This window comes from Bacillus rossius, chromosome 2 (assembly GCF_032445375.1).
Source record: "Bacillus rossius redtenbacheri isolate Brsri chromosome 2, Brsri_v3, whole genome shotgun sequence".
NCBI classification, from domain to species: Eukaryota; Metazoa; Arthropoda; class Insecta; order Phasmatodea; family Bacillidae; genus Bacillus; species Bacillus rossius.
In genome coordinates, this window is record NC_086331.1 from 105,031,728 (window position 1) to 105,048,273 (window position 16,546).

Here is a 16,546-nt window from a genome sequence, read left to right on the forward strand (position 1 = left end):
TATTAGCTGAAAAGAAAAGGAATTGATTTCGTCTGGCCAGACGAACAAGAAAATCATTTAAAATTTTTGAAACGCGCTCTGACCACGCCGCCGGTACTGACACTACCGGATTTTGAAAAAGAATTGGCTTTACAGACTGATGCCAGTGGTATTGCGGTAGGTGCAGTATTAAATCAGCAGGTCGAAGGGGCTTTAAAACCGGTAGCTTACGCTAACTGTTTACTAAATGCCAATGAACGGAAATATTCGACGTATGAAAAAGAGTGCTCGGCATGCGTGTTTGGTATGGAAAAATTCAGTTAGTACATAGAACCGGTACAATTTCAAGTAGAAACAGATAATCAGGTGCTTACTTGGTTATTAAAATCACAGAAGACATTAGGACGACTTAGCCGGTGGGTGATGAGGTTAATGCGTTTTAATTTTACAATTAGTCATATCAAAGGTACCAATAATAAGGTCGCGGATTGTTTGTCGCGTATGTTTTATGAGGAGCGCCCCGACGCGGAGGACGATGCCACAAGCAGGGCCGCAACTAGAGTCTCTGGCACCCGGGGCATGAATGGAAACATGCGGCTCCCCCCCTCTTTTTTTGCACATACCACACCAATAAAGCGGGGGGTCCGGGGGCCCTCCCACGGAAAAATGGTGCTATTTAAGCATTTTCCATACCTACATTAAACAGTTTCTGTGCTACTGTACCTTCCATGCATGAACACACTATGTCCATAAAGTAGTCCGTATAATCACTAGACTTGTTCATTAAATATGTTGAGACGTTATATTGTAAATCAGATTAAACATTCCTGGCATTCAAGTTAAAAAAAAAAATTTTTACCAGTTACCAGTTGTTTTAGGAATTACAATGCAAGCTATTTCGGCGCCCCAAAGCTTTGCGCCCGGGGCGTATGCCCCGCTTGCTCCCCCCTAGTTGCGGCCCTGGCCACGAGTATTAGTGACGAAAATAACTATGATAGAGGTACATTATGTATCTTAAATCAAGTACCGGATATCTTTGTAGATCTAAAGACGAAGCAAACGAACGACCCAGAATGTGAGAAAATAAAAAAGAAAATCGAGGAAGGGAGTAAAGAGTATGTAGTTAGAAGCGGATTGATAGGGAAAATTGATAAAAGGGGTCAGTTTGGAGTGTTTTTACCGCAGGAATTGCAGAGGCTCGCATTTCAGTATTATCACGACACGTTTTTCGGGGCACACCAAGTTCGAGAACGAACCTTGCAGCGGATTAAGCGTGAATTTTTTTGGCCCGAGGTGAATAAAGAGGTACAAGCCTGGTTGAAGGAATGCGATATTTGTCAGAAAACGAAACCAAGGAATAAAAAACCGCAAGGAAAACATCAGGCGTCAGTGTCGAGAAAACCCTGGGAGAGAGTATATATGGATGTTTTCGGACCTTTACCACGGAGTAAAACCGGATTTAAGTATATTCAATTGCTTATTGACAGCTGTACCAAGTTTGTATTACTATTTCCGATGCGTCAAACGCGATCACAGGATATAATAGGTATTTTGACGGAAAGAGTTTTTCCCATATTCGAGTCACCGTTAAACATGGTAAGCGACAACGCCACGTATTTTGTGTCACAACAAATGAAATGATAAGCGATAAACTGGGGGGTAAAGTTTATTCAGATAAGTGCGTACCAGCCCGAGTCCAATGTGGCGGAGAGGGCCAATCGTGATCTGAAATACGCCTTGAAGGCATACCAAACACACGCTCGTGAACATACTCGTTGGGATCGTGGTCTGTATGAAATAGGATTATGTTTTAATAATGTTAAAAGTGGGGCGACAGGAGTAACACCAGCGGAAATGTTTTTTGGCAGGCGCTTGAACCATCCGTTGATAAACGCGTGGTGTAACAGTTATGTTAAAAGTGAGGATGATAATCGCGTATTCAGTCCACAAGAATGGGAAATAGCCTTAGATAAGTTGAAGCATAGGGAAAGACTTAGGGAAAGATATAACCAAGGTCGTATAGAAGTAACGGTAAAAACAGAAGATTTGGTTTTGGCGGAGACACATTATCTTAGTAACAAAGAGCAGAATTTTACGACGAAATTAGCGCCGAAATATGTCGGACCTTATCGAGTCCTGAAGTTTTTAACTCCAGTGACTGTCCAATTAGGTGAGATACAAGACAATACCATTGTTAATAAAGTTCATGTTTATCATCTAAAAAATTATGTAGCCTAGAAAGATGGACAGTTGCAATATGTTAATAATTGTATAATTCTTGTAATAACGATTCTGTTATGTAAGTCAGGAATGTGTGTAAGTTAGTTGTAGTAGTTTCATAGCTAACATTGTAATTAAAAACATTGATAGCAATGGTATCTCCAAAAGTTTAAAAGCCTCTGGTAGGTAGGGAGTGCAACTTGTGTGGCATCGCAAAAATGGCAGTTTTTTTATAAGTGGAGGGAGGATAAAACGGGTTATTCCGTTTTAAACAGTCGCGCCGCTGTGATGTCAGTGTGGGCTCAAGTGACACGGTGGTTGGTAGTCGCGCATGGGCAAGGTGATGGCAGTGCCACTAGCGGTGGTGAGCGGCGAGGACTGTTAAGGTGGCAGAGGAGCGACGGAGTGGTCAGGCGGTAGACGTTACGCCACGTGCTGGAAGTCTCGGCGAGCATGCAGTGAAGGGCTAAGAGACTTGGAGGGGACAGCAATCGAGGGTCCCTCGGACAGCAGAAACGTAACCGGTCGACAAGGAAGCCTGCAAAGGGGTGATCGTCTCATTAGTGACCCGGCTATGAATATTGTAGCAGAACGAGTTTCTGCCGATTGGGCTGCGCTGATGCCGTCCATCCATGATGGTGGTCAGATTGGGATGACCAAGAGGATGACGTCTCCATCAGCTGCAATGGCATAAACGTTCCGCAACGCTTCGCAGGAAAACTTAACGGACATGTCGGACAATAAGGTGGGAGAAAACTATGTAATAAACATTTAGGATGGATCATTTCCCAGCAGTGGCGTCTCGTCAGGGCAAGCAAGGCAATCAGTGCTTGCCCAGGCAGTTTCCAGACATTGTATTTTTTAAATAAATATTTTATTCAGAATAGTAATTTACTTTGGCTCGTGCAGTTAGGTGTATGTATTTTTTCATTATCTTCTTGGGACCCAATACTGTGCACTGTGTGCTATAAGAAAATAACTCGTTGACACACAAAACATGCTGTTTTAGAAGCGTTGCTAGGTTTAGAAGCACTGGTAGGACCGCTTTCAGCAGGAAGGCTGCCGCAGTAGTTTCCTTTCGGAAGGGGGGTGGCATGGTACAAAGGTTCGAGGAGGGGATTGGCTGTAAAAACACGTGGTATAAGCTACGAAGGCAGCGCTTTCTTGCCGAACTGAAGCGAACTTGGCCGAAGCAGACGGTGGAATTCTTCCGCCGACTGCTTCGGCTATGTCCGCTATTGTTCGGCAGGGCAGGTGGCGAGGTGGCGTTTCAGTCGGCGGTCGTCTCTCGGGGTGCGCGCATCTCTCTCGCGGGCTGTTGGCTGGGAGTTCCCTGCGCCCTATTGGGTAACCAAAGGCTGGCAGTGCGTGGGGGATTTATGGGCGTACCGAAGGCGGCCTAGCAATGCCAACAGCTACCGATCGCGTCCCGCGGGTGGCGGATACGGGATCCCAGCTCGAGAGTTGCAATCTCGCTGGAGTGACTGTGAATAACCACGTACCAGTTAACAGAGTTTCTGATCACATATGAAGATAGTTTCTTTTGTGTTGGTACAAAAAATACCAACATTTAATTTTTACTATTCTAGTACATTTTAATGAGCTTCTTCTCTTTATTTTAAGTACTTACTTTGCCATGTGTTGTCTGTTTATATATTTTGTACCAGATATCGATGATACTACACTCCCACTTAGTATATAAATAATGTAGAGTAGGTATTTTATTATCAGAATAATGTATGCCAAACATTATTATTTTTCAAAAATAATTTATAATTTTAAAAAAAATTTCAATTTTTCTATCTGTGGAAAGTCAATGTTCAGTTAAGAACACTACTTAAATAGCACCCTTTTGTACCTTGAAATCCCCCCCTCCCCCACCCCACCTACGTGTTTTGGGGTGAACGGAGTTGTTGCTTTCCCTCATGTAAACCTCACGCCTCGCCACTGTTTCCCAGAGGCTTTTCAAAAGAGTAAAATATTGTTAACTTATTGTACCAGTGTAATCGCGTACTATCAGTTCCATCAACGTAACTATAATATGCCGTCACCCGACCTATGTGAAAGGCCCGGGGGGTACCTGACGGGCGCTACGGGCGTCGCGGTGCTCTTGTTGTCCGGAGGGGCGCCAGGCTAGCGGACTGCTAGGCCGTTGATGTTGGGTCGTGGGTACTCTGCCCCCGCGTGCCCCGCCAGGTACACGGCTTGAATCTACCCTGAATGGTTCTCTCTTGACTGTGAAGGCCGCTCGGCCGTGTGGAGGACGGGAGACTCCGGAAAAATTAGTATACACGAGTTGGTGAGAATTACCTTTAATCTAGTCCCGCTACAAAACACTCTCACCAACACTTGGCGACGTCTAGCCGTTACACGATTAACACAGAAAAAACATAACGCTACGCGACATTAATGGTTACCGCGGCAGTCTCGCGGGACGCGGGTCGATGCTCGCTGGAGACGGCCAGCGCCGAACATTAACGGGTGCAGGGGGTGCTCTATGAGCGGGCTCCTAAATTCGGCGAAACACTTACGTGTGTGCAGCCGGCAGGCATATGCACGGCGTCCTTAAGTAAAAACACTTTCGCTGGTGTCGGTCAGTACCATACGTTTTGTGCTACGATACGTATCGCGGTATCACACTGAAGACGGTCGGGATAGGCCCGGCTCCGCAAAATACGCGCCGAGTCGACGTGGGCAGCGGTGAATTAACAAAAGGTTTTAAATTTAAAGATTTAGTACAGAATAAAAAGTAATAAAATGAAAGAAACTAGGATGCTGCCCACGGACACACGTCTGTTCCCGGCGCGGAGTGGTTCGAGACTGCCGGACATGGCCGCCTCGCAAGGAAGAGAAACTTTCTCTTCTTTGTGAGTCGGCGTCAAAAAACTTATATTAATTTAATTTACTATATTACCAGTTAAAACATGTTCCAGGTGCCCAATTAAAATGTAGCACCTGGTAATTGGTGCTTAAGGCTTAACAATAGTTTTAATGTATTTAATTATTTAAAATGTGACATCAAGTTGGCGACTGTATTTTCACTACCATGTTGTCCCACTGTGAATTGTTTTAGAGGGACTTATCCTATTCCGACATTCACGGGCATTTTAATTAAGGCCAGTGGCCGCGGTGACTGTTAATTTGGTTTGTTGTCTATTGGGGTCACGCCCGAGGCGCTCGCCTGACTCAATCCGGCTGGGCAAGGGGCGCGCTCCGAAAACGGGATACGGTACTGGCGGTGCGGAGCACGGGCTTAAAGGCCATGGTCGGTACGACGTCAAATAAAATTCTGGAGGATAACTTAATTATTTTTTTACTAAGTCATTATGTTCACTAGGGAGCTTATTACCATTAACATGTTTAGTTAAACAATTAAAAGCCAATAATTGTCTTAGACCCAATTTCTACAACCTTGTATGAGATTTTAAACAGAACTTAACAACACTTAAGAAACATTATGTACGCAACAAATTGAATCTACCTAAATATTAACTTGTGTTTAAGAAGATTACAGCTGCTCCCACCAAGGCACACAACACCCAAAGGTGAACTCCTAATAGAAACACCACCAGCTGTCTTGTAAGCTACATGTAAAGCACCAGCAGACCCTGCCATGAACAAGATATGGCCATTGACACTAATGGAGGTGATGTTTGCTTTCCAGAATGTGGATCCAGATTACAGGACCAAGTGCCATCTCTGATGGCAGTGGGGGTTCCCAGTTACTGGGTGATAGATGGCATTCTGCAGAGCCACTTTTCTGGTAATGCAAGAGGCGGTTGCACCTAAATACATCCAGAGGTGTGCTACTATTTTCATGCTTCAGATGTGGCATGTATTTAGGAGGATAGCAGATTCGGAGAGAGTGCAACCAGATGTTTCACTAGCCTGGTATGGCACATTACATCTGCTGTTTCCATCATAGCTGCTAGTTGTGTCATCATCGCAAAATGCACTGGGCTGGAGGCAACGAACAGCAAAGCCTTAAATGTTCAGAGCAATCTTTCCACACAGTGTCTCTGGACTTCATAGGTTCTTATCACAGATCATGGGAGGGGATCCGATTTTTGGTGGTGATTTCCAACCTGTTTACCAGCTTGGTAGAAGCCTTCGCAGTATTTAACATGCGAGAAGTGAGTTAACATAAAGAGTAGTAGCAGCAGATGCTCAAAAAGGTACAAATCCAATATCAAGTTTAGAACAGATGTTCAAGTTTTGACAAGAGGAGAAGAGACAACAATTGGGGGAAAACTCGAATTAGAGGAAAGGTTAATGAGAAAGGAACTGGAAGAGGAAGAAAGGCATGAGAGAAGTAAATGGGAAAATAGAAAAAATTTGTAAATATTGCAGAAATATTAAACACAGCCTTCAACAAGATAGCAACAGAAAATAAGCAGATTAGCGAAGATAAAACACAAACCCAGAAGGAAATGAAGCGAAATATTCCTGTAGTATATAGCAGAATAGAATCATTAGAAGATACAGTTCCAAAAGTAAGGAAAGAAGTTATGTAACAGAGTGTTTTACTAGACACACTAAAGATAAATTGCATAAAATGGAAGCATTACAAAAAGTCCCCGAAGACCAATTAGGCTATAAAATTAATTAATTAGAGAATGAGATTCTACAATACACAGACATATGTAATCCTGTAACACCCCTCGTGCCTCAAAATTGAATTATTTTAAAAGGAGCCTTGGAAACTTGCTGGATAAAAAAAATAAGTTAAATAAATTGATTTACCAGAGGCGGCACGAGGTGGAGAACAAACAAATTTAGGAACTTCCTGTAACAAGCAAGGAGGAAGTTGGTGGATCGTTAAAATCAATAAATAAAAACTACACGATTAACTTGATCTATGGTTTCCCTGTTTTATTTGCCCTGATGAATTATCTTGTTTCCATTACTTTACATACAAAAGGTTTTAACAAGTTTCAAAGATTTAAAAAAACAAAAGAAAACGAAAAGGGGCCGGCCCGCGATTATTTAAAACAAAGTACATTCTTAGTTTGAAATATAAACATTTGCGTTATGAGGTTCACACCCAAAATTGGATGGATCCGATTATTACATTGATAATTAGTTCTATTCGTTCTACATGTTCTTGAGGAAAACACTGGTCGCTGGTGGGTTGGTCATCTGCTTAAGATAGTTCGTAGCTAGGTAAGGGGGAAATGTTGAATTTACATTACCACCCTGGGTCTTCAAACGATCACGTCGGGTAGTAGAAACGTTTCTTCTAATGTGACCCACGGAACAGGAGGGGGGGGGGGGGCCACGAGATGGGAGCAATCAGTCTCTCCCCGTCATCGACCCTGTCTGCAAAAGTCCAAATCAAAACTGATTAGAACTTGTATACAGGCAGTCTATGGGGCAGAAAATGCCCAAATAAAATTTAAGGGAAAAAAAGGGGGGTCGCGAATTATCACTCACCAAAACAGGGGAGTTGCCCAGCACGCTGCAGTCGTGTCGTCAGCCAGGGTCTGGAGCTCGCGAATTGCGCGGCAGGACGCGGATGATTTCTTCATGATAACATTTAAAAGAGAAAAAATTCGAAGGCAAATAATTAAACTATGCAGACAGACTAATCTACTAGGATTGACTTGAGGGATAGCATCCCTTATACAAAGCGACTACATAGTCGTTAGCGGTCGGATGAAGTCTTGCAGAGTCTGCCGATTCGCCGATACTCGCTGGGGATCTGTCTGCAGACGCGACGCGAGTTGGTCTGTGTGTCGCGGCAAACCGCGTCTCGTAATTAAAAGTGTGCGCCGGCTCTTACAGGTGGAGGGAGGTCTGGGCCGCCGAAAGATTCCGAACTTGCCCGAATGCGGGCGGACAAAAACTTTGCCAGGAGTTTTGAAGTTGGCATCACTGGGCGACACTAGAGAACTCTGTCGGAGGGGTCTGAGTTGAAAACAATCGACTCGCCCCTGGCGTCCATATAACTCAAGGGAAAGCAGGTGCTGCTCTCTGGCGCCCTAGAGGGTAGGCTAGCGGAGAAGTTCGCGACTTGGTCGCTAGGTAGCGCTTGCTATCAGTTCTGGCGCACTCGTTTTGCGAGTAGACCTTGGGGACGGTCACTGTTGTCCAGGGGGTTACGACCGGTCATTGGTCTTACTTGGAACTGAGAAGGGGGGGGGGGGAGGGTAAAATGCAACGCTGCTGGGAATCTACGCCCCGTCGTGGCTGCAGCGGAGCGAACATAACACTAATACGTGATGAAAAAGGCCAATCTCAGCTCGTCTCTGAGAACTGGTCGTCTGCAAGCTACAGGCTTGTCTATGCAGTTAGGGTCACGAAGAGAAATGATATTACAGGCTTGAGGCGTAACTGAAGGTGGGGGAAAGGGTAAGCTGTCTGCATGTCAGGGATTAGGCCAACAAAATATCCGATACGCCGATGGGAAAGGGGCTTCAGAGCACTGAGACAAAGTTTAACTCAGAGGAGTACACCAGACTAACAAAGTAAAATCACACTATAGTAGAGCAAATAAAATTTCCACACAAAAAATTTAAAATCATAATAAAAATTTAAAATATATTGTGTCGAATTTACTAATTAACGGCACAATCCGATTAATATATAGACATGCCAGAATCCAGGGAAATGTGTGCAGGTAGTTCAGCATAAAGTAACCTCGAAAATACACAGAACCCTATAACTATAGTACAGATGGTGACCAAACCATTTATTGCACTGCAACATCTAGCTAAATAGTAATTGGATAACTTTCGAACATATACAAGTAAAAGTACCAAAATTCCTAAACGATTTTTACAACAGTTCGAGGAATTGATGCCGACCGCCAATGCTCCTCTATGTCGCATAGACCGCTATGCCTCATCAACGTCTCGCAAAGGTGTGTGCACCGAACGTGCTCGTGCGCGCAACAAAGTGTAGTTCGTGCAACGAGGCGAACGCCAGGCAACGAGTGCTACGTCGGCGGAAGGATCCGGCCAGGTGTGGCATATCCCTCCGCCGAACTACAACAAATGCAAGTATGTATATTTTCAAAGGCTTTTATTAGACATTATTTTCATCATTTAATATTTCAGTCCTTTCAAAATTATGTTTCACTGTGCGCCTTGTCCCGAACCTGGCCGGTTCAGTTTCCCGCGAAATTCACACGTTCCCGCGGGAGGGCTGGCGGGCGAGAAGGGTCGCGCGCGGTGAGAGCGGCAGTGTCCTTCAGGAGCTTGGATAGGCCGGCAGCCTTCGCACAACACGGAACCATCAACTCTTGCTTTCACCGACAGGTAGTTTCAATAGTTATAATCTTTTCTTAATCTTTTACGTACAGTTCCGTGGTCGGCCTCAATTTACCATTTGGTATTTCACTTAAATAAATCAGTGCTCCAAGATGAGTGTTCACCATATTACGTAAGTACTGTGGGGAGTATACGAGACGTTACGTCGGCGCTTCACGCAACAACCTAGCTTATCGGCTAAATAGTTTTAGCCCGCACAGGGCAGCCAGTAGGCGACACGTGCCACCAAACTTATTAAAGAGTCAATATCTGGGACAAGTCTAAGAGTCATGTAGAGTCACCGGAGTTACGGGCCTTTGTGTCATTAGCACAGTGTAATACGTAATATGTAGTAGTGAAGTGTTTTTTGTCGTCAGGGTTTAATATGTCATGTTAGAGTTTATTCTGTAACCGCCGCATGGTATCGTACCACCAAACTTACTAACGAGTCAATATCGGGGATGAATCTAAGAGTCAGGTAGAGTCGCCGGAGATACGGGCCTACGTGTCATTAGCCCAGTTTAATACGTAATGTGTAATAGTGAAGTTTTTTATTCGTCAAGGTATAATTTGTCATGTTAGTGTTTATTTTGTAACCGCCGCGTCGTGTGCAAGAGTACGTCCTTCACGCGTAGTAAAATCGTGAAGCACCACTGAGGAAGTGGGCTGCGCGTGTGACTATTCGAAACGGGACAACCGTTACGGCCAGAACGGGCAGCACTATGTATAGGGCTGTGCCGTAATAAATTCATTAGGCATCTACCAGTAACTTTGTGTTCTTCAGGCGTCCCGAGTGGCCATAACAGCTCGGGGGGCCTTGCTGCGTTAACCTCTACCTCTAGCCACGAGGCCGAACCTTCCCTGAGATCACGAATGGTATAAAAAATCACGTACAAATCAAAGGAGGTAGAGGGGACGGTGTCAGGTTCAGTGGCGGCTGGTGCCTTTTGAAAATGGAGGTTCACAGCATTAGGCTCTTTTTATAAAGAATCACCGAACACCCCCCCTCTCTTTTGAAGCGGGTGGTCCGGACGTGATCAAAAAGGCATACCACAGAATAATATGTTGTGAAAGAAAACCTCTCCTTTACTTGTTTAGTAATCACATCACATACTTCCTTGGCTGCAACAGTTCTATTTACATGAACATCTTCCACTTTCTTTTTTTTAGAATGCTGCTCTGGCACCGACATTTCAGTTCGCATTCTCACTTTATCCATATTCTCTCTTTCTTTCTCAAATGAAAGTCGAAAACTGTCAACATGTTTCCTGACTTTATCGGCATCGATGCTCCTTTTTTGTAGCTGATTAAACAAAATGTCTACGTGCGGCATTATATTGTGAAAAACTGTCAGCCAAAATACAAACACTGGATCATTCAACATACGCCGAATAGCTCCCGACTGATTGATTGTTGTTGACTGCTTGCATGACGACTCAATTTTTTTCATGCATTCAATCAGTTGTTTTCTGTACTCGTACACCGTGTTAACAGTAAGACTCTTAAAATTCCATCTTGTAGAAGAAGCACGAGGAATTCTCCTGCCAACAATGCCATCAAGAACAGTAATTCTCTGTGTGAGTGGCTAAATAAGTTAGTTATATCACTCAAATTGGAAAAGAATACACGGACTTGTTGGTTTTGGCTTGTAGATTGTGCCACAATTAAATTCAACTGATGCGCAGAAAAATGAACGTAATGCGCATATATATAATTTTTTTGAATAATGGCCTAAACACCATTGTGATGCCCACTCATTACACTAGCCCCGTCATAACTCTGTGATATCAATTTCTCGGGTTTGTCAACAATACTTTCCAAAACAATGCGAATACATTCTGCGATTGACGCAGCATCAAGTCCTGGAGGATTTACAAACTGCCAGAATCGTTATACTGCTTGCCCGTTAGGTAACACATAGCAAAAAACTATAACCAATTGGAATAAAGATGATATGTCTGTCGTTTCGTCTGCAATCATTGAAACAAAACTTGCACATGAAATTTATTTTTTGATGTATTCTTGGCAGACTTTAAGCATACAATCTAGCAAATCGTTTTGGATTTCTTCACAAGTCCCTTTGAAAACAGTTGCAATTGCAAGGTGTTCTTTCAAAGATTTGTCTAACTCTGCTGAAAGTTAATTAATCCTCTAAAAATTCCAGGATTAGCAGATTCTTGTGTCTCGTCGTGACCTCGCAGCGCGAGTTCAAACGCCCCGCAAATGTTTATACAATCTATAATTTTAGACAAGACATAACGATTTTTTGTAACTTGCTCGTTATGTTGTTTAATGTTCAAGCGGTAGGCACACTCAAGTTGTTGGTGAATGTCTAATTTCCCCAAAAGATGAAACTCCCGAACGGAATTCAAATGTGTTTCTGCACTCTCATGCTTCTTTATTTTTTGACTTAAGTGAGACAAATCTGAGATGCCAAAACTTACAGAACTAGATTCACCACTTCGTTTAGCGAAGAGCAGGCAGGGAAAACAATAGAGCCGGTTGGTTTCTTCGCATCCACAGATCCACGAGTTTTTCTTGTAAATGTCCTGCTTAAATTCTCTTCTGAACTCCCTATTTTTTGACTTAGTCACTTGCACTATAGTAAGTTTAGGCATTGGCCTGCCTGCTTGTTTTATTTAGATTTTCCTTTCCAATGACAAATTAGAGAAAACCAGTGTTTTTATGTCCGAGACTGTTAACTTACTCAAGGCCATAACGAGTAACTCAACTTAGTAGTTAAAACAAACTTTTTAAACGTCGCACTAAACGCACTAAAGTAGAACAATAACACATGGCAAACAGCACCGTCATCATTCTCGAAGAGCGAGAAAAAATGGGAGAAACAGGACAAGAAATGTCGCGCCGCGCACAGGATAGTGTTGCACACGACTGGACTGTGCTCCTAGGCTGGCTTATGGGGAGCTACCCCCACCACGTCGCCCGCCTAGCAACCATCGCACGTGCGATCCCAGCATAGCTGCGCTTACTCTATAGCGGCGGTTTTGGAAAATATTGCTAATGGTTATAAGACCAAATGGGTTGCATTTATTTATTATTCGATGTGTATGATATTTAAGTATTACAGTAGGCGCCTATTTAAATGAGGCGAGGGGGTTCACGTGCGAGTGTGCTCTAATGCAATAACCGCCACTGGTCAGGTTATTGCAACGTATTCAGACTGACAGAAGAAAAATTAAAATGCGTAGGTTACTGTTTTCAGAACACCTCATATTTCTGGTAGGAATTGTTGCAGAACACGGTAAATGAACTTTTTATAGTGTCAGAAATAGTTTTTTAACAGTTTTGGAACATACATACATGATGGAATTTAAGAATACATCACACTCTGAGAATTTCGACACTTAGAAAGATAAGGATTTGGTAGTGCATATAAGTGAAATTTATGAATGAACAAGGTTGTGGATGACAACATGGAAGACGAAAATTTATCTCGATGATACTATCACAACTACAAATCAAATATCAATTACCTACATTAAAAAATATCTTATATTTTAAAGAACAGTTGCTGACATATGGAAGATTAGAAAAGCTAAATAGAACAAACGTACCTAAGGAATGAAATTATCATAAAAATAACAATTCTGCACCATTATATCAGTCGTGGCCACACAGGAAGGTCAAAAACATAGAACAGTGAATATCACATGTTTATATGTACAGGCTAAATTATCAGCAAAGAAACTGGAACAATAGAAGTTTTCGAAGTCGATGACATTACGAAAGTTACCACCAAAACATACAGATTGATAACAGTATTGAGTTTCAAGCCAAGGACAATTAAGTTACATCGAACCCAACAAATGAAACACAGGAAGGTACAGGCTGTTTCAGTTTAAACAGGCAAACCATGGATAAGCCACAACTCAGATAGAAGTAACATCAGGATCGCTAGTATCAGAAAAACAGGTTTATACCCGAATAAAGATTGTAGGCATTCGCATCCATTGTTTGGAGTTTCTTGGCTTCTGGATTGTATCCACATATAAGCCTTTTATGCGGCTACAATTCAGAAGTTAAGAAACTACAAATACATGAATGTTTTATCCATCGCAGAGTGCTAATATGAAGCAACATTATTTTAACTATAATTTTGAAAATGCACTAGTGTGAATACTAATACAAATAAATGGGCATAGTGTGCCGGAAATTAGGTTTTTCGACACTTTTCTTAATTGTTATTATAATTTTAAATTATATACTCGACAGTCACGTCATGGACTCTCATTCCCAGCATCTTTGCATTTTTGACCACCCCCTCCCCACTCGGTTCTAAGAATTTAGCCCAGGTCCATTGACCGGTCGTGAACCCCGCCAAGCGTTGGCCGGCGTCAAGGACATTTTGCCATAAAAAATGTGTGTGCAAAGATAAACACACACGACATCTAGCGGCGGACATAGTAACTTCTTCTCGTTTCACGAGCCCGTGGAGCTGATCACCACGACATCTGGTGACAAACTTACTAACCTCCCAGCTACCTTCCCCTGTAGGCCACCAGAGTGCAGCACCTGACTGCCCCATTAGCCCCTGGTTTTAGCAGACGTCTTGGGTGAGTAGATTCTTTTTTATTTCAGACACCCCTCTACAGGTAGTGCTAAAGTCGGCCAGTGCTACCAACTTCGAGACATCAAAGTCAGATTTTTTTTGATGCCCACTCTGGGAACTTCGGAACCTTTCGGTCCGGATGTCCCAGTCCCCCCCCCCCCTTCACTTTTGATTGAACATTTACTTTTAATTACGAGACGCGGTTCTTCGCGAGACACTTCGCGTCGCGACTGCCGACGGACCGTTTGTGATTATCGGCGGATCAACGCACTGCAAGACTTCCATCCGGCCGCAACCGACGATGTAGTCGATTAGACAAAGGGATGCGATCCCTTTAAATTTCTTTAAGTAGTTTAGTCCGTCTGTACAGTTATCAACTTAGTAGTCATTTTTCTTTTAAATAATTTCTTTTTGGAATGGTAGAAACGTCCGCGCCAGCTGCGTATTCGCGGGCTGCAGATCCGGACTGGCGACGCATCAGAAAATAGAAGCCAACTTCCCTGTCTGGTAAGTTACGATCCGCGACATTCCCCAACCTCCCCTTAACTTTTGCGGGCATTTTCTGCCCAGTTTGCTGTCTGTGAACTAGTTCTGATCAGTTTTGATTCGGACTGTTCCAGACAGGGTCCGAGAGCCGGACGCCGTATTGGCATTTTCACCACCCTTCCTCAACAACACACAGACGCCCTGACATCATGTTCCCGAGTGATCTCCGGGAAACGAAGCCCCGACCTCCGGTGCTACTGTATCTATTAACCTTTTTCTGAACTTTCTTAAATTACGTCGTCAGACGAAGTTCATCATATAAACATCATTTCTGGACTTTAAGAATATATACTGGGATGGTTTAAACATATTTGTACTTTTTATTGGTTTATGTATTTTTTTTAATGAAACCTTTTTTAAATTTAATTTAGGGCCGGCCCATATTTATTCTTCTTTTTAAATATACCTGAGAGCTGTTTAAGTATGTAATCGATATTGTATGTTAATATTTTTTTTATATCTGTTATAAGTTTCCTAAGTATGGAGTAATTTATTCAGACGTAATCACACCTTGTTTTTGTTCATTTCTCATATCTTTGTGAAACCTTAAAGAACCCCACCACAATATGACGTCGTACCGACCATGGCCGTTAAGCCTGTGCTCCGCACCGCCAGTACCGTATCCCGTTTTCGGAGCGCGCCCCTTGCCCAGCCGGATTGAGTCAAGCGAGCGCCCCGGGCGTGACCTCAATTAACTGAATTAAACAACAGGACACGAAACCCCGGGGGCTCTACTACGGAAAACAATTCCCAAACGAGGCATTAGGACGAACTTAAGTAATCACATGCAGTGAGCAAGAGCGTCGTAGAGACTCTGTGTGTGCGCGGCTCGCACGGAACAGAAAACAACCCTCGTTACTAGCCACAGCGGCTACTGGCCTTGATTAATTGGCGGCCTATGATAGTGGTCTAGCCAAACTAAGGGAATTCAAACCCAAACAGTGCACATTGAGACAATTTGTAGTTAAATTTACACTCTCCAACTTGGTACCGCTTTTTAAATTAATAAATTAATTAAAACAATTGTTAAGCCTTAGGCAAATATTTACCAGGTGCAAAGTTTTAATCAAGCACCTGGAGCATATTTTTTACTCATCATATAACCAATTAAATTATTATAAGTTTTTGGTGCCGACTCACAAAGAAGAGAAAGTTTCTCTTCCTTGCGAGGCGGCCATGTTCGGCAGTCTCCAACCACTCTGCGCCGGGAACAGACGTGTGTCCGTGGGCAGCATTCAAGTTTGTTTCATTGATTATTTTTATTCTGCACTACATCTTCAAATTTAAATCCTTTTATTAATTCACCGCTGCCCACGTCGACTCGGCGCGTATTTTGCGGAACCGGGCCTATCCCGACAGTCTTCAGTGTGATACCGCGCTGCGTATCGTATCACGGAACTTACAGTACTGGCCGACTCCAGCGAGAGTATTTTTAATTAAGTACGCCGTGCATATGCCTGCCGGCTGCACTCACGGAAGTGTTTCTCCGAACTTAGGAGCCCGCTCATCGAGCCCCCCTGCACCCGTTAACTTTCGGTACTGGTCGTCTCCAGCGAGCATCGACCCATGTCCCGAGAGACTGCCGCAGTAACTATTAGTGTCGCGTAGTGTTGTATTTTTTTGTTAATTGTGTAACCGCTAGACATCGCCAAGTGCTGTTGAGAGTTTTTGTAGCGGGACTAAATTAAAGGTAATTCTCACCAACTTGTGTACAATAATTTTCTGTGGTCTCCCGTCCTCCACACGGCCGAGCGGCCTTCACAGCCAAGGGAGAACCATTCAGGTTAGATTCAAGCCGTGTACCTGGCGGGGCACGTGGGGGCAGAGTACCCACGACCCAACATCAACAGCCTAGCAGCCCGGTAGCCTGGCGCCCCTCCAGACAACAACAGCATCGCGACGCCCGTAGCGCCCGTCAGGTACCCCCCGAGACTTTCACAGAGGTCGGGTGACGGCAAATAGTATACACAAGAGAAAGCAC